Genomic DNA, 19,770 nt, shown 5'->3' with positions numbered 1-19,770 from the left:
TGACCTACAAGGCAATCTCTGATCTATCCCTGATGAAAATTTTTCATATTCACAAAAAATTATACGAGTGTTAATGTTTCATGGACCTGAACCTTATTTGTGACTCTAACAGAACTTGCGGGAGAGACAGATTCATATCACAAAGGCTACCTCATCTATGGAATAAACTTTCCAACTTCATTAAGCAAAGCCCATACCTCACTCTCTTCAAAAAGAATTTAGATAAATAGATGGAGAATTGTAAATTCACTTCTGGGGTACTGACTGTGTCTCTTGTGGGCAGAGACTGTCTGTAAAGTAACTCAGGGCTCCAACACCCAAAGATCCACTACCCTGATAGTACTCCATCCCATATCTGGGGAATTAAGATATAATATTGTCATATCCTGGGTATTACTGGCTAGGCTTGTAAAAGCTATTGTGCCATTAGGCTATGAGCCTAAAATATCCTCCACCAGCCCTGTCAGCTCCTGCTGGGTGACAAAAACATTACTTCCACTACTACTGCTCCCGTAGTCCACCTACTGCGCCAGCAGTTGTAGCAGAGCTACCTGATGCAGGTGGAGCACATAGGGCAGGGGTTGTGAAAGCAACACTGACAGATTGTGACCCTGAAGTGCTGGGTGTCTGTGCTGCCATCTTCAGAGGTATGATAACCAAGCCACAGTGGTTGGTGTACCCCTTTATGCTGTTAATGATTAATTTGCATCAGTAGGTTATGCAAACAGCAGATTGTTAATAAATTATTACCCATCCAAAAAAAAAAAAGAAAATTGAGAGAAAGGATGGGGGGAGACAAAAAAGTAGATAACTAGATACATGTCATGTATTTTTATTTGACAACACATAAACAACTGTGATAATTTACTATTGCACACCTTTGAAACATCCATATATGATGGAAAGGTATTTGTGTGGTATTAAATGAACAAATATCACTGATCTGATATAAGAAATAGCAGCTTTTGTTTCACCATGCTAGACTGAAACTATGCATTCTGATTTAATAATTATAATAACCACACTGCAATTCTTCCTGACAGATTGTTATTAAGATCTTTTGAATAATTATCAATTTATAAAAGCAATGCTATTTGTGGGTACTGAACCCACACACAGTAAAGCTGGTATTCTAATTGTCTAATGCAAGCAGCAGCACGTATTGGGGAAAGGATGTGTGCTTGAGATGAATGATGAGGTGTGCTGCTGGTTGAGGGAATGAAAATAATATTATGGCTTTAATTCCTACTCAGTTCATACATACCCTGCGCCTCTCAGAAGTGACTTAATCTGTCCTAATGCACCTCACAGTTTGCAGAAATTTCCTCTGCAGCTGTACAGCAAAAAAAGAAGAGAAATATATATGAAAGCATAATGGGTAACTGCATTGACTGGATGTGTAATTACGGCCATATCATAGAGTGGTTATAGGTCAGAATACTCACACAACTATGGGGAGTTCACATTCCTAAATGTAGCCTTCCATCAACTTTGGAGTTCCTGCTTGTGCTTTTTAAGGTCACTATATTGCTATTGACATTGTTTCCCATTATTTGGAATGCCATTTGCAGGTGGAGACAGCCTTGGTTAAGGTATTTCAAGCCTCTGCCTTATACTGAGATGTGCTACAATCCCCTTCAGCAGCCTATAGCTGTAGAGCTTCACAAGGAGTGCCACAAAAATCCTGGACTCCTCAACACCTCACCTTTGTGCTCTAAATTTAGCACCATTTCCCCATCACCAGCCACATCTGCAAAAGTCAAGCATATAAACTATGCTTGAATGGGTGCCTAATTCAGATCTCGCATGTTACTTGTATTGCACAAACACACACAGCCTTGCCAACTGCATTTGCAAGACTAAAAGCAGATGGGCTCCTTGACAGACTTGTTGGCATTAACTAGAGCAGATAGCAATAAAGGTGTGAAACATATCATTGACCTGTGCGATGTGTGACACTCAACCCATTATCATAGGTACCAGTGTTCAACAATGGAATGCTTACTGGCATTGCTTATGAGGGTTTCATTTTGGAAGTGAAAGATGGCTGAATTATGATATATTACCATTTTGGGGCTTACCCAATGATAATATAATGTTGCAACAGTTGGGAATTGAATCAAATCTAATTGAATTGATGATCAAGACAGGCCAGGTTTATGTTACATACATACTTCAGAAGACATAAGGGTCCTAAACACATAGTTGGGATATGTGAAATGTCACGATGATTACAACAAAGGTATTGTGTCCATGATACATATGCAAGTGGTTTTTATATGAAATACATTAAATTTGTGTTTTTATGTGAAACATTAGTCATACATTCTAAAAAGCACATTTTCATTATGCAAGGCTTACTGATAAATTGCTAGCAAGAAATAGGTTTAACATTAACAGTTTTCTTTACTGTTATAGTCCTATTCAAACATTCCAAGAAATGTGCTTTTTACACCTTTTATAAAAAGTATATTATAGCTGGATTTGAACCATTAATAGCCAATATTATTTCTATTTAGTCATTGCTCTTACACCTTGTGCCACAGAGATAGCTCTATGACAAATAGGATTTCTCCTCTTAATACTGTCCAAATACTGAAGTTAGAGCACTGTTGCCAGGCATGCTTTTGGTACCTAAGGCAGCCTAAACTACATTTTTCACTTTTTTGCTTAAGTAGTGAACTGTATTTGTGCACTGCCAGGTAATTAGCAAATACACCTTAAAAAGGTAAATAAAAAAGTCATATTGTGCTAAATTGCAATATGATCTCTAGCCGTGGTGTTGCAGTGGTAGCGTTGTCGCCTCACAGCAAGAGGTTCTCCCGTTTGATTCTCAGCTGGAGCACCTTCTCTGTGGAGTTTGCATGTCCTCCCCACAGTCGAGGGGTGTTCAAAAGACATGCGTGAATGGGCTTGCCTTCATTGAAGGTTGGGTGTCGGGCTGGCACCTCGGCACTGTAAAAATCTACTGCCAATCATTAGCGGACCAGCGTTCCGCTGTGGCGACCCCTAACCGGGAAAAGTCAAAAGAAGAACAACAACAACAGGATTCCATCAAAGCTTCTTGTTCACTTGAGTTACACTTTGCAACACAGAATTTAACATCTGTTGCGGCAGTTTGTGCAATGATGCCAGGTATGTTCAAGTTACCTAAGGCAGTCTAAACTGTTTGCACACTGCCAAGCATTGAGGAAATGCTCCTTAAAATGGACTAAGATTGAAAATTAACTATGTCTGTTATGGCAAGGTGTTCTGTAAACGAGATTCAAACAATGCTTCGTGTACCTTATTTCTGTCAATTCACCTCAGTTACACCTTGCATCACAGAGAAAGTTACCTGACAGGTGCATTTTCATGAATGATTACTATCCATAGTGCTGAAGGCCACACAAAGCAGCTAGGCATTTTTGATCTACCTAAGGCAGCCTAAACTAATTTTTTTCACTTTTTTCCTTAGGTAGCGAACCATGTTTGCATGATGCCAAGAAGAGAGCATATAGAACAGACACTGAAGGGTAATATATGTTAGGAAAATTGCCAGTAGTGAATGCAGTGCAATGCATGGGTATATGTATCAATGATCAGAGCAAGAAGTGCATTCAGTTGAAGAATTCTTCCTTTTCATATCTCCATGCAATATCAGACATGTACTTTGTGAAACACATCATCAGACTTGTAGTTAGGGACATATGTTACAGTGGACAGACTAATGATCACATGTTGGTAGCAATAGTAATAACAGTTGATTTTAACAACAACAGTATGGTATCATAACATTTGATTAAATATATATTCTGACAATCCTTTGTAAAAGTATCATGTCAGTGGATCTGAACCTTGTATCATGTATACTTCATTAATCACTGCCCTTACAGCTTGCACCACGGATACATAGCAGGTACATTTTCTTCCTTGAGTACTACCCAGAGTGATCTCAGCTATGCAATGCCGACTGGCTGGTTTGCATGACCTATGGCAGCCTAAGCTAACTTTATCACCATTTTCCTTATGCTGTGATAGCAATTTTTATGCTGCCAAATGTCATGCAAATAACAGAAGACAAGACAAAACATAAAGAAGCCAGCATTGAAATATTAGCACTGTCTGTTGATCTCCTATATATCAGTCAATGTATTTGCAGTCTTTTTTGTTAAGTCCTTTCTCTCTGACACACCCTTTCTAGGTGTATATCAGAGATGGGAGACTGTGAAAGCTGATTGTTCATTCTCTCAGGGTAGCCAGATATACTTGCAAGCCATTTACAGGCAGCATTTCACAGTGTTCATCCTTGAATTGCAGAGGGTGTGTGCATATGATCGTGTAGGTACCTACATTATGTTTACATTACCTACACTTAATGCAGATTGTGGTATTCAGGAATGCTAAAGATTTAGCACCTCATTTGTATACTCACAATGCTCACAGGGATGACTCTGCACTATATGAAAGTAATGGGGTAGGCAGTGCCCTTGTATCATACTGGGTAGACTGTTTTGGAACACAGAGCTAAACAGTGGTAGAATAGCAGGACTTTGGGTAATTTAACTATTTTCAAAAGTGCTGTATTGACAAGGTATGCCACTATTTTTTAAATAATGCTTTCATTTTGACATTATAAGGGTGAAATGCAGTAACTGATGCAGAAAGTATTTATATAAATTTGCATTTACATTTATCCCTTACTTTTGGCCTTGCCATTTCTGCATTTCAGCAATCTTTGTCAGAGATGGCCTGCATCTGTCACACCTGGGCTTCCAGATACTGGCCAAGGCTCTTGCCACCCCCATAGTGCATTTTTTAGGTGGTGTTCCAAAGACCAAATTGCCACTGTAACAGCTACAAATAAATGCAGTCTGAGGGTCATGTTGCTCAATGGTAGAAGTCTAAATCTCAAAATGCACTTGCTTGAAGCACTCATGAAAATGGAGTACATCGACATTTGTGCTGTAACAGAGACCTGGTTTAAGGCAGCAGAAAGCACCCCTGCACTACCAGGCTATAACTCATTCCACACCTTTCATCCCCAGAACTTAGACCGAAGCTTAAAAGGTGGTGGTGTTTCCATATTCATAAAGGATGTGCACACCTCCAAACTGGTAGCCCAACATAATACATCAGAGATACTTCAGGTGCAGCTAACATTGGGTAAGACAGCGATTCAGGTCATAGCCTGTTATAGGTCCCCAACCATGCCCCAATACACTCACTCCACATTCCTAAGCACCCTGGAGGATATTAGGGTCCAACCTAACACACTCATACTGGGTGACTTCAACTACCCCTATATTAGGTGGGAAAACTACTCATGTACCAATACACTTGCCCAATGTTTCCTGGAATTCATTAATTTCAATGTCCTGGACCAGCTCGTTCTTACCCCCACTAGAGTTAACAACATTATTGACCTGGTCATTACTAACATGGGTGACCATTGCTCTACACCAATAGTCAACCCCTCCCTGGTTAGATCTGACCACAGACTAATCACCTTGGAAATCCACATCCCTACTCCCCCACAAAGGTGACCACTATGAAAAACTTCTCCAAAGCTAACTTTGGGCTGCTAAGCACAGAAGTGGCTAACTTCATGGCACCCATGCAAATGGAGAATAGTTGCATGACCGCTGAATCATACACCAATGCACTGTATGAACATGTACACAAATGCATGGCTCTCACCATACCCAACAGAACCAAGACACTCTCCTCCAAAAAAAGGAAGCCAATCTGGTGGTCCCCTGCCATAAACAAACTCTACAACAGAAGGAGGAAACTGATGTGGAATAAAGTGAAGTCCCAAGAGTGAAAAAACTCCCTTATCAGCCTCAACAAAAAGTTGAGATCCCTCATCAAATCCTCTAAAGCTAGCTATGAAAACAGAATTGCAGCAGATAGTAAAGACAACCACAAGGCCTTCTAGAGTTACTTAAAGAACCTCCACGGCAATACCCAGATTTACTCTGAGCTATTGCACAGTGGTACCTCCTATAATGAGCCAACAGATATTGCCAGTATACTGGCCGACAGATTCAGTGCCAACTTTACCTCTGTCCCCCCCCCAAAGGACCAATCACAATACCAGTAGATTGCCAGGCACCCAGTGTTACTGCTGCACAGGTTAAAACAGCACTGTCCAAGGCCAAGAATACAGCTTCTTTGGGACCTGACAATATCCCTGGCTGTGTACTACATGAACTACAGAGTGAAGTGGCACCTCACCTGTGTGCCCTGTTCAATCACAGCCTCACCTCAGGCTTTGTTCCTACCGAATTGCATACTGCTATAGTCATCCCTCTCTACAAAGGAGGAGTGACTACAGACCCTGGGAACTATCACCCCATTAGCCTGACAAGTCTGATATGCAAAGCTATGGAACACATCATCATCATGGACGTAATAAACAAGGATATAGGGAATCTCCAAACTCTGGATCTCACACAGTTTGGTTTTGTGAAGGGTAGAGCATGCCTGTTCAACTTGGTTGACTTCTTTGAGTCAGTCATCAGAGCTGTGGATGAAGGCAAGGTGGTTCATACAGCCTACCTTGATCTGGCCAAGGCCTTTGATACAATTCCCCACTCAGGAATCATAGAAAATCTCACTAAGCTAGGCATCAACCCCTATATCACTAGGTGGATTGCAAACTGGCTCACAGATAGAACCCACAGTGTGAAAGTAGCTGACTCGAAGTCAGACTGCTGACCAGTCATGAGTGGATTCCCACAGGGATCAGTCCTGGGTCCTCTTCTGTTTGGTATCTACTTCTCAGAAGTCCAGTCCAACACAACGGGACTCTGGCGGACAAAGTTCGCAGATGATTGCAAGTTGGGAGCCATTATTAATTCTATAAGTGATGTTGACATACTACAAAAAGGCCTAACCGAGACCAACGACTGGTGTCAGAACCATGGCCTTAAGCTCAATGCCAAAAAATGTGTCATCACCCCCTTTGGGAAAAACCCAGTTCCCATGAACTACCACATCGATGGTAATCCACTGAACACAGAAGGCGTTTTAAGAGATCTGGGAATGCAGGTTGACAGCAACCTCTCTTTTGACCACCACACTGCCACTGTGGTCAGAAAGCCCTTCTATGTGGTACATCTCAGGGTTTTGCATCCAGGAAGAAAGAGGTAATTGTCTCCCTCTACTCTTCCCTCATTAGGCCAGTCATTGACTACAATGCCCCATTTGGAATGTACCTCACTAGACATCTGCAACAACTGGAGAGGCCACAAAAGTACCTCATAAAGAGGACCCTAGGCCTTAAACACTTGTCCTATATGGACAGACTCAAAAAACTCCAACTGTTATCTGTCTCATATTGCCTACTTAGAGGCGAGCTCTGCTTGACTTACAAAGCCATGTCTGACCCAGCTCTGTTAGAAATGCTACATCTAAAGAAATCCCAATCCCTCGGCACAACACACTCTAGAGACCTCAACCTCATTTCTACAATCAACAGAACATGCTGGAGGGACATGTTCATAACCCAAAGACTGCCCATGCTATGGAATAGACTTCCCAGATATGTCAAACAGAGCACCTTACTAGTCCTCTTCAACAGAAATCTTGATGAGTGGATGGGAAATAGAAAATTCACCCCAGGGATCACTCCAGTGGCTCTACTCGACAGAAGCACTGGAAACTAAGGTCAGGTGGCACGATGCCAGGGTAATCCTATGGGCTAGGCTTGTAAAGGCTCCAGGGCCATTAGCCTAGTACACACCTATGAACCTATGAATGCTGCATGACACATGTATTATTGAATTTTATGGCATGCTTGCACACTTTTTATAGATAATGGTATTCTAAGTATCAGGGAGGTCTGGTTTTATTATCTGTGTTGTCAAGAAAAGAAAAATATGTTATGTTTGTTTATTTTTACCAGACTGGATTCCACAGCAGTGGATAAGGATGTTATAACAGTTTGGTGTTACTTATCTAATGCTGTATTAATAATTTAAAAATTATTCATGTAGAAATGTATTGCACACTTTAAACCTGTGTTATCTTCTTTACAGAGTAGTTATACAATTTGTGCTGATAACTGAGTTCAAAATGTACTTCTTTCTATGTGTCTTTTTTTGCGTGTGTGTGTGTGTGTGTGTGTGTGTGTGTGTGTGTGTGTGTGTGTGTGTGTGTGTGTGTGTGTGTGTATGTGTGTGTGTGTATATATATATATATATATATATATATATATATATATATATATATATATATATATATATATATATATGTATATGTGCGCATGGTGTGTGATTGCTTGAGGATGTGTAGTTGGATTGGTGTGTTTAGTGTGCATGGGAGGTTGAATTGGGGGGCCTAACTTGTATGTAGTCACAAGGCATATACATATTCCCTATAACTACATGCAAGAGCTTACACATATGTCAATATGTGAGTAATGAGTGATATACATTTTTATTTTAGTTACAGGTTCCACACTTCATTATCGTTAGTGCAGGTATGCATTGTGACCTCCCCTTTGAGGGTTGCCCATATTTGATGCTATCAGAACACAGCCTTTACATGGTTAGGTAATTATTGTTGTGTCTGACTGGCATTAGTTTCCATATTTGTTTGTACATGGGATCTTGGCTTTGAGTTATTGAGTTGTGTAGTGATTTCCTGTGCTATCCTTTGCCTCTTAGCCAGAGCCAGGGCATACTTTGCACACCTCCATCTGCCAGCACCATCTGCAGCTGATATTTCTCCATCAGAATCCTCATATGTATCTGCTACTGCTGCTGGCTTTGCCTCTGGTCCTTGAAACTGTGGTCCTGCCCCCTGCTTTCCTTGATGGAGCTGTTTCCTGAGAATGACATTGTGTAACATGGCACAGACTGCAGTGCACCTCCTGATGAGTCTAGACACTGGAACTTTGATTTAAGTAAACCAAAAACACATTTTATAATATTCCTTGTATGAGAGTAGGCTTCATTATATCTTTGCTTGGTGGAGTTGTTTGGGTTGCTCATGGGTGTCATGAGCCAAGGTTCTAGTCCATAGCTTGCATCGCCCACTAGATGCCCTTGAGGGATGCCATCTCTAGTAAACCTGGTGTACAACTCACAAGTGTGCCATATATGTGAGTTGTGGAAACTTCCTGCATTGCCTTCACAGATACTGTATATGAACCCTTGGGCATTGCAGACAACCTGACAGTTTATGGAGTGGAAACCTTTTCTGTTGATGTAACTCCTTCCCTGCTCTCCAGGTGGGGCTTTTATTTCTATGTGTATGCAGTCTATGGCCACCAACACTTTAGGAAAGTGTGATATTACATAGAATTCCTGCATGGTTCTAGCTGTCTCCTGTGATGTTTGTGGGAAACAGATATGTTGTAGCCTTGCATTTAAAAACTGATGTAATATTCTAGAGGCAGATGCCTTTGACATCCCTAATATAGCCCTTGTGAGTACCTGGAAAGTACCAATAGCTCTATAGTTAATGTTAAACATACCTTTGCTTTCACTAGGTTGGGTTCTCCATGATTTCCCTGGGGCCTGAGTTGGGGGCAGCAGAAGTTGTATATTTCTTCCAGTGTTTCCCTGTCTACTCTGTATCTGTCAACAATTTCTGCTTCATGCAGTTCATAATATGTTAAACAGGGTCTAAACACCCTTCTTTATGCCCAAGGTCTGGCAGCAGCATCTACACCCTGACTTAATGCCTGTTGCATGGTTACACTTGAAAAGATCGAATGGCTGAAATAGCGAAGACCATATGGTCGAGACCATATGATCTATATTTCAGAAGATCGATCTTTTAAAATTAAATTAAAAAAAAAAAAAAACAAATACAAGAAGATGTTACTGCAGGGGAACAAGCCCCCATGCACCCCCCCCATACCCCCTACTTAAATATAACAACTCCGAGATTGTGCTACACTGACAATACAGCGCAGAATGGGAAGTTTTCTTATTCCCTGCTGTAACACGATCTCAGAGTTGGCATATTTAAGCAGGGGGGTGTGCAGGGGGGTAACGTCTTCTTGTTTTTTTTTTTTTTTTTTTTACAATTTTAAAAGATCGATCTTCTAAAATATCAATATTTCAGCCGTTTGATCTTTTCAAGTGTAACCCTGTCACACATACAGCTTAATAATTGCAATAGCAGCAGCTAATGGATTTTTTTTCTAAGTGGAATCATGCCTGTATTCCAAAAGGTTATGATGTACATGGTAAAAGCCTACACCAATTGTACACACTTGCTTTATAGCTTCTTGAATAGCTCTGCCAGATTGGATTTGTTAATTAGCATGTACTCTCTTTATGCTTTAATTATCATATTCTGCTATTTCCCATTGTTTTGCAGTTCTAGTTGTCATGTAGAGATGCTTAATAAATACCAAATTATATGCTACTGAATTGGTGGTGCTGCTCTACACCAGCACAATCGCTATACTTCATGTAGCTGTTAAAGGAAAACTCCACCCTAGAAATAAAAAAAACATTTTTTTTTCACTCTGTTTCTTTCCTGTCCTATTTTGACATCTCAAAATCACGCTAAGTGCTTTATTTGTAATTTTAGCCTATTTTCCACAACATGGCTACCAATGGGACTTGCTGCATCATCATGATCTTGTACTCCCTCAAGCCTTTCTCTTTACCATAATACTTTGTATGACTCATGCCAGACATGAGCAAGTAACTTTGAATTCCCATGCCACTGACATATAATGGGATTTGGGAGGATCACTGTTATTTTCTTTACCTTCTGTAAAAGGACTGCTTCTTTTCTGTTTTAATCACCCTTATTTATGTTTGGCTGAGACCTTGTTTTACACCATACTTAGAAGTTATCCAGCCACAGCCAGAAAATAACTAAATTGCAAGCCTTTGTTCAGGGTTTTCTTTTGTAGTCTGAGGAATTGATTCTGCAAGTGTCTCTCAGTGCAGTGACAGTTTTAACACCTCTGCAGTAGTGTGGGGGAAGAGATTCTCAATTTCTCTTGATAACCATAAGCTCTGGCAGTCAGAAAAAGATTAGAGAAACATTTTTTTTTCTGGCTGCCAGAGTTTATAGTAAATAATAAATATATCACAACAAGTCATAAAGAAATAGCACCTAATAGTTTAATCTGGTTATTAAAAGATTTTGCATGAATGGTATTACACCGTCTTCTCAAAATTTCTATTTAATTAACATAATTTCCTCTTTCCAAAAGTTCACATATTCTAACTATTGTATTAAAACAATATTTTGTATGTTCCAGTTGCATATACAAATGACTGCTTAGAAACTCATAACTTCAACAAAATGGTAGTATTGAAACAACAAAATAAATAATTTAATTTATTGGCATCAATTCTTAAATGGCACTGATACATACACACACATATATATATATATATATATATATATATATATATATATATATATATATATATACACTGTGACAATATATATATATATATATATATATATATATATATATATACACACATACTGTTTAAAAATTTATGGCCCAAATACAATCAAGCTTCTGAGAACTGGTTAATTTTACAAAATTTTAGAGACACAGAGGTAAATATATTAAACCTAGATAGGAAATTGTTCCCCAAATTATTGGAATTCTTAATAAATATCAATAATAATGCAATGGAAAGAAAACATATTTGTCACAAATTTATAAAATTATTAAATTAGAGTTCACACATTTAGACAATTCCTATTGGAACTACTCCTAAAAAAATAATAATGAAGATTTCTCTGAAGAATACATGACATTACTATTAAAATCTACAGATAAAACTACATCTTCATTATATTGAAAATTTTTCACTTGGAAATTTTTACACAGAGCTTTTGTCACTCCTGACAAAATTACAATTATGTATAAATCAAACAGAATTAAATGCTGGAGATGCTGGAATAATAGCTGATTGGATTAATATGCTATATGAATGTGAAGTCATCTCCCCTTTCTGGAAATAAATTAATAACTTTATTCAAGCTCTATGGTCAGGTAGATATAATATTTATAAATCTTTAGTTTTATTTAATGCTCCAATTCCTGAGATAATTCCAAAAATCCAAGTGCCTCTTCTTTAGTCTATTCTTGCTATAGCCAGAATAGTAATTACTAAAAATTGGAAAAGTAAAATTACCCCCTCTAGTGTTGAATTTATTAGTATGACAAATGTTGTTTGCAGTGGTAAATTGCATACTATAAATATGACAACTTCTAATATTACACATTCATTTAAATCTTGGCTTAAACTTAAAGACTTGCTTGAAAAATATTAATTGTTGTTGATGTATAACTTTAATGGATTGATCAGCTGTTGACCTATGTAAATAGTTATTTATTTGTTTTATAATTGATTTGTTTATTTATTGTTTAACAAAAAAAGAAGATTCCTGGGGCAAATTAAAAGTAAACACAATATCAATGGAATGGAAGAGTCTCCAGGCATCAAGTAGAACATATTGGTTACAAACTTCCTTTATAATCTTTTGGGCCTTGACATGAGTTTCACCCCTTGGGCTGGTTCTGTCTTGCTCAAAATTTAAAGTAACATTAAAATCCCCTGCCAAAGTATCGTCATTCGGATCGCCTCCCAACATAGTTAGGAGGGCGGCCTAATGGTTAAGGTGTTTGCCTTACAAACACAAGGTGCAGGATTTGAGTCTCACAAGGGATAATTAGCTAGGCTTACAATGGCTCGCAAGGGCAGTTAGCCTAGTACTAACCTATGAACTTATGAACCTATGAAACAATTAAAAAAAATCTGAACAATTACAGGTCATTATAGATGGGGCTGTACAGAGAGCCCAAACTCCAGTATCCATCTGCCCCATTTGTGTACCTCATTCCTTAATAGTTTCCAATTCAGAGAAGCTCTTACTTCTAGAATTACCAACAACATAGAGTGCGGGCTTAAGCTATAAGTGCTCTCCCACTATCAAAAGGTCTGCAAAACCATAGTGTGCATTTTAGCAACCTTACATTCCCATACCAGGTTATTAACTTGCCATTTTATTTACTTTCAGGTTCTTTGTGAAGAAGAATTTGGCATGAAACATGGACTTTACATTATATAAATAAAAACTAATTGATATACATAATCCACTTTTGTACTGTTTCTGAAAAACATGCTGAACCAGACTGCACTTTTATTGTTACATCTGCATTTATAGCACTTGATTTGTCTTTGCTTATTTTTGGTTTAATACAGTTGTATACAGTAGCTAGTTAAAGCTTTAAGGCAATAAACAGGAAAACCACTTATTAGGGAACTTTCTTCTAAAATATGTGTTTCATTGTTGCTTGGTTTGGTTGTATAATAGTAACATGATTAGACCCATAACAGCATCTCATTCCATTGACATGGGAATTGCAAAATACCTAGGAAACATTAACTCATGGCAGGATCATCTTGTATTTTGTATTGTTTCATTGACTTCTTCTATTTTGTGTATTGTGGTTTATTTTCTTTATACTGTGTTTTACTTGTATTCTGCTTTTAATTGTATATTTAAACTAGGAAAGAGACCAAAGCTGTGTCTGTTGTGAGTCACACAGAAATTACGTTTTTCCATTCCATCTAATCCAGGAGGTGTTCTATTTTTAAAGTCAACTATCTTCCTAGTTGCCTGCCCCTTAGGTTAACTTGATCACATATCTCCTTTCCTCTCTGCTTTCATTGGCTGTTGAGGGTAAGCACAACATTAGCATTTTGTGAAATCACTCCCCTTCAGTTATTTAAATTTATTGGCCACCCCACTGTATTCCATTGAATCAGAATACAAATTGCCCACCCCATTCAATCTCTTTTGCTCTTTTAAAATGAGTGGCTCTCCACTTAAATAGCTAAAACTTAAGTTACCCCCTCTTTCATATTTCAAAGGGGCGGCGCCTAATAGCAGCAACTGCTTCAGCTCTCATCAGGAAAATGCTTCTTTTGTCTTCTTTTTTTACCAGAAACTTCAAGAAAAGCAGTTAAAGAATAAGAAAACATGGTTAGATTAAGTTACAGTGCTGAGAATCTGTTAAAAATTGGATCTGCATTCTTGTTATGCTGTGGGTTTGATTAGCTTCTTACAGTGAGGCCTGTAAGCTCATACTACAAGAACTACTACAGCTAAGGATTTTGCTGGAACATGGAGATGAATGCAAACTTTGAGCAGATCACATGTTCATGGCAAGTGGTAGTCACATAAAAAGGAAAAGATGTACCAGATTGCGGAAAAGAGGCACCAGAGCAGGAATTTCAGTCAGATTGAAGGTAAACCCTCACAGGCCTGCACTGCCCTCCATACTACTAGCTAACGTATGCTCGCTTGAAAATAAGATGGATCACTTAAGACTGAAATTCTCATCACAAAACAAGGTGAGAAACAACAATTTATTTGTGTTTATTGAAATGTGGTTAAACCAAAATATCAGTGACAGCACAGTAAATGTAGAGGGAATGACTTTATTCAGAGTAGACAGAATTCCATCACTATTGGGCAAGTCCAGAGGAGGGGGAGTGTGTGCATATATGTTAATAACAAGTGGTGCAGCAACTGTATAGTGACCACTAACTTCTGCTCATAAAACATTGAAATTCTGTCACTAAAATGCAGGCCCTTCTACCTGCTGAGAGAGTTCAATGGAATATGCATCACAGCAGTCTACATCCCACCTGAAGCAAATATCAGTGATGCTCTGCCCACCTTATATCAGTCTTTAAGTGACCTACAAAACAGAAATCCAGAGCATGCCATAGTAATTGCAGGAGACTTCAATCAGGCTAACCTAAAGACTGTATTACTCCACTACCACCAGCATGTAAACTTTGCCACTAGGGGGTAAATATACCAGATAAAGTCTACACTAACATCAAAGGTGCATATAAAGCAAAACCTTATCCACATCTAGGGAGCTCTAACCACCTAGCCATCATGCTGGTTCTAGCTTATAAATCCATACTGAAACCAGTAAACCGGCTAGAAAACATATAAGGATCTGGCCTGAGGGAGGAATCTCAGCTCTACAAGACTGCTTCGACTGTACAGACTGGTCAGTGTTTAGAGAGGATGCTGTGACAAACAACCATATTGACTTGGACACAAATATTGTGGGAAGAAATATCCAAAGAATTGTTATGGCTAGGCTTGCATAGGCCCTAGGGCTGATAGCCTAGTACCAACCTATGAACCTATGAACATACACTGAGTCGGTCACAGCTTACATTTCTAAGTGTGTGGAGAATGTAACAAACACCAAACTCATCACCATACGGGCAAATCAAAAACCTTGGATAACTAGTGTGGTGTACAAGCTCTTGAAAGTAAGAAATGCAGCTTTCAAATCCCAAGATATGGAAGCTTTAAGTGTGGCCAGAGCCAAACTGAACAAAGGTATAAAAGAGGTGAAAAGATCCTATGGCAAAAAAATCCAAAGCCACTTCAGGGACCAAAAGGATACCAGGCAACTTTGGAAAGAAATTCAAACCATTACCATCTAAAAGCCTACATCAACTTCATGTGATGATAGCATCGAGTTTCTGAACCAACCGAACAAATTCTTCAGTAGGTTTGATGCTGACAACAAAACAACAGCATGAAGAATCTCTGAGGACAAGGATGCAGTGGTGCTGAGCTTCAATACAATCGATGTCACCAGAACCCTAAAATGTGTCAAACCAAGGAAAGCAGCTGGCTCTGACAACATCATGGGCAGGGTACTAAGGGAATGTGTGATGGAACTGGCTCTAGTACTCACTGACATCTGCAACACCACACTCCATCAAGCCAGTGTTCCGAAATACTTCAAGGAGATGACTATCATTCCTCTACCCAAGAAACCACAGCCAACAACTTTAAATGACTACCGACCAGTTGCTTTAACCTCAACAGTAATGAAGTGCCTGGAGAGGCTGGTCAAAGATTATATAGCCTCAATCTTACCTGTTACATTGGATATGCTGCAATTCACATACAGGACAAACCGCAGTACAGGGTATGCCATCTCACTAGCTCTCCATGAAACACTGGCCCACTTAGAAGGCAAAAACTGCTATGCAAAACTACTATTCATTGATTTCAGCTCTGCCTTCAACACTGTCATCCCTCAGAATCTGATATCGAAGCTACTTCAACTAGGCATAGACTCTCAGTTATGCAATTGGATTCTGAGCTTCCTTACTAAAAGGCCTCAGAAGCTTCATGTGGGAGACAACAGTTCTGGAAGTATCATGCTGAACACAGGAGTACCACAGGGGTGTATCTTAGGCCCTCTCCTTTTCACTCTACTGACACATGGCTGCATGGCCAGACATGAGATGAATAGGATCATCACATTTACAGATGACACCACTGTTACAGGCCTGATCAAAGACGGAGAGGAGGAGGCCTACAGGAATGAGATTGATCAACTACTGGTCTGGTGTGACAACAACAATTTAGTACTGAATGTCAGCAAGACAAAAGAGTTGATTGTTGATTTCAAAATATCTCAAGTATCACCCAAACCTCTAGTGATGAAAGGGATGACAGTGGAAAGGATCAAGAGTACAAAGTTCTTGGGTGTTCATATCACAGAGAACTTATCTTGGTCAGTCCATGTATCCAGGACAGTCAAAAAAGCCTAGCAAGGCTTGCACTTTCTAAGGAAACTTAGGAAGGCAAAATTACCAAGCTCCATACTTCAGACCTTTTATAGGGGCACCATTGAAAGTGTCCTGACCAACAGCATTGCAGTCTGGTATGGGGGCTGTAACAATTAAATTGGAAGGCTCTCAAGCGGGTTGTAATGATGGCAGAAAGAATCACTGGCATCTCCCTTACACCTCTGGAAGATTAACACAAATGCTGGTGCATCAACAGGGCCAAAAAGATTTCCAGCAATCCAACACATCCTGCCAATGGTCTGTACACTCATCTGTCCTCAGGCACAGCCACCAATTGGAATGCCAACAGATGTTCCTCACTAAAAGAATACAGGGCATAAGTAACATGTCTTTTGCAGACTGCCTCAAGGCTCTATCCTTGTATTCTGTCTCCTACGGGCTGTTGAGTGGAGATATATGTCTGGCATATAAGGCATTCTCAAACCCCACTCTGATGGACCTCTTGCATATCAGCAAAACTAACAGCACCAGAATTACCAATTCTAAAGACTTAAACCATGCCTGTGATATAAAAAGGACCTGCTGGAGATACAGGTATGTATCCCAGAGACTACCCCTTCTTTGGAACAGGAACCCCATCCATGTGAATCAGAGTTCCTCTTTAACCCAATTCAAGTGTAACTTGGACAATTGGAAGAGGAACAGGAAATTCATCCCTGGTTTGGAACCTTCGTCTCTAATGGACACAGCCAGCCTGTAAAAGGTTCATCTTCCAGGGCTCTACTTGTAAATGTTTCATCTCCCAAGCCCCTGTTTACACTTATCAAGGATACCAGAACTTGTCAGAGGTTTGGGATGCATGGCTAGGCTTAAAAAGATCCTTGTGGTCATTAGCTTAGTAACCACCTTTGAACCTATTATGAGTGTATGGGTCTTTACACCTGGAATCACTACCTAAGTGCATTTTTTCACTGAGGGTAATGCTATATTCTGAGAAATTTGTTGTATTTCATATGGTTGCAGAGATATGCAATTATTAGTAGCTAAATGTAAAAAGAAAATAAAAATAAAGTAAAATTTAAAAGGAAAGAAAATACAAATAGTCATATAGCCATCTGGGTGCATTTTTTCCAATCATTTCTCAACAAACATGTTTTGTATTTCTTTTAGGCTGACAAATGCAGTTATGTATCTGATACATGTCATGGGTGTACTTGTGAACTTAGAACAAAAATGTTATTCTTTCTCAGCAAAACTGATATTTTCTGTTATTTCTTGTAGCAAAATATGAATATTTTACCACTTCTGACAGGCATGATCATTTCAGTATATGTTCTGTGCTTTAATAACAAGACATACAATACACTACAGAACATCCTAACCTTCAAAGCACCTGTAGGCCTAGTAGCTCCTTGACCCAATCTATATACATGGACTTTTTACCCAGGTGTTCCCCTAGACACCGTCTGAATGAGACTTTTTACCCAAGCTCAGAAGGGGACCTCATTTGCAACAACTGCCTTCAAACCCACCTAGTCCAACACTGTCTTAGGCTGAAGTAAATGCATTCTGAATGTGGAATGCAAAATGAATAAATTTAACGTAGTTATAGGCAACTAATTAAAAAAAACTTTTTCACCTGGTTTCTGCATGCAGGCTGCACTACACTTGTGAATTGCATCATTACACTCAGTTGATTGATGACACAGGGTTTGATTTCCTCAGAGAAGTGAGTTAACCAGCCCTTCCTGGGGGTAACTAGGAATTTGGGCCAGGCTCCTTAAATGGTGCCATGGACTGCAAGCATAGTAAGAACCTCTGCAGCTTTACCATGTTTTTTAAATTAATTGCATTTTGTGCAACCTCTGCAGCTGAACCAGTTTTTTTTTTATTTAATTGCATTTTGTGCTTACAAAGAGTGAACAGGATGAAACAATACACCAAGAAAGTATTTTAAGTAAAAATCGCTTTTGCTAATATATATATATATATATATATATATATATATATATATATATATATATATATATATATGTATAAATTCAGACTATTTGTCCTAAAATCATGGGTGTCAGAGAAGGAAGACAGTTACAGCAGCAAAATCAGCAAAGCAAATGCACTTGACTTTATTAAGAAAGAAGGCATTAGGTAATCCTGCCACTAGATGGCAAAGACATTTGATTTCATTGTTTGCTTCATTACATCAGTTTGATATGTTGCTTTATACTCTCTTTCCTTTGTGGTTGTAGTCTTGAACTTCTGCACAATATGCAATATACATTCATGATATGTAGCAGTTTTTTACTAAGTTGTAATTGCATTACAAGTGAAACATTCAGCGTTTCATTAGAAAAGAAATATGTCTGTTTATTTTGCATGTGATAGATATAAAGCCAATGTCTGGAGCAGGTAAATAGATGGATAAAAATTAATGTTGTTAGTGTTATGCTGCACTGAACTCTCTGAGATTAGAATAGGGTATAAGTTATAGCAAAATGTGCTGTCTCAGACCTAGGGTGCCAGTCTTATTTCAGAATAGCTCAATTTCAGTTGCTCAGTGACATACTTGGCAAGATGCAATGATAGAATAGAATTGCCATGGACTACCTGCTTATCTGCTTTAAGATACAGTATAAATCTAAAAGAATAGATGACCTGGCATCCAGCTTTTGGATGTGTCACTCAGGGTGAACATTCAAATTATTTATGCCCAATAAAAGTTCTACCCAAAAGAAACTGATATATGAGGAAATAATAAATATATAATCTATCTATCTATCTATCTATCTATCTATCTATCTATCTATCTATCTATCTATCTATCTATCTATCTATAATACACACTTGTTAACTGGTTAGGTCTACTGGACATACAGTCCCTTTTTAGGGGTGACCTAGGAGCAGTGTTTGTTTAAGTGCTTTGCTGAAGATCACACAACAGAAAAATGAGTGCTGATGGAATCAACACACAGGAACTACAGCTCAAAGCCTTAACTCTCTGTGCCAACTGCCAGTAATATACTCATCTATGTATATTTATCTCCCTCTCTGTATGTATATATCTATATCTATAACTATCTATCTATATATATATATATATATATATATATATGTATGTATATGTATATGTATATATATATATATATATATATACACACACACACACACACACACACACACACACACACACACACACACACAC

This window comes from Protopterus annectens, chromosome 1.part1 (assembly GCF_019279795.1).
Source record: "Protopterus annectens isolate FY-2018-M chromosome 1.part1, PAN1.0, whole genome shotgun sequence".
NCBI classification, from domain to species: domain Eukaryota; kingdom Metazoa; phylum Chordata; order Ceratodontiformes; family Protopteridae; genus Protopterus; species Protopterus annectens.
The sequence above is the reverse complement of the archived record's forward strand: the minus strand, read 5'-3'. Positions refer to the sequence as shown.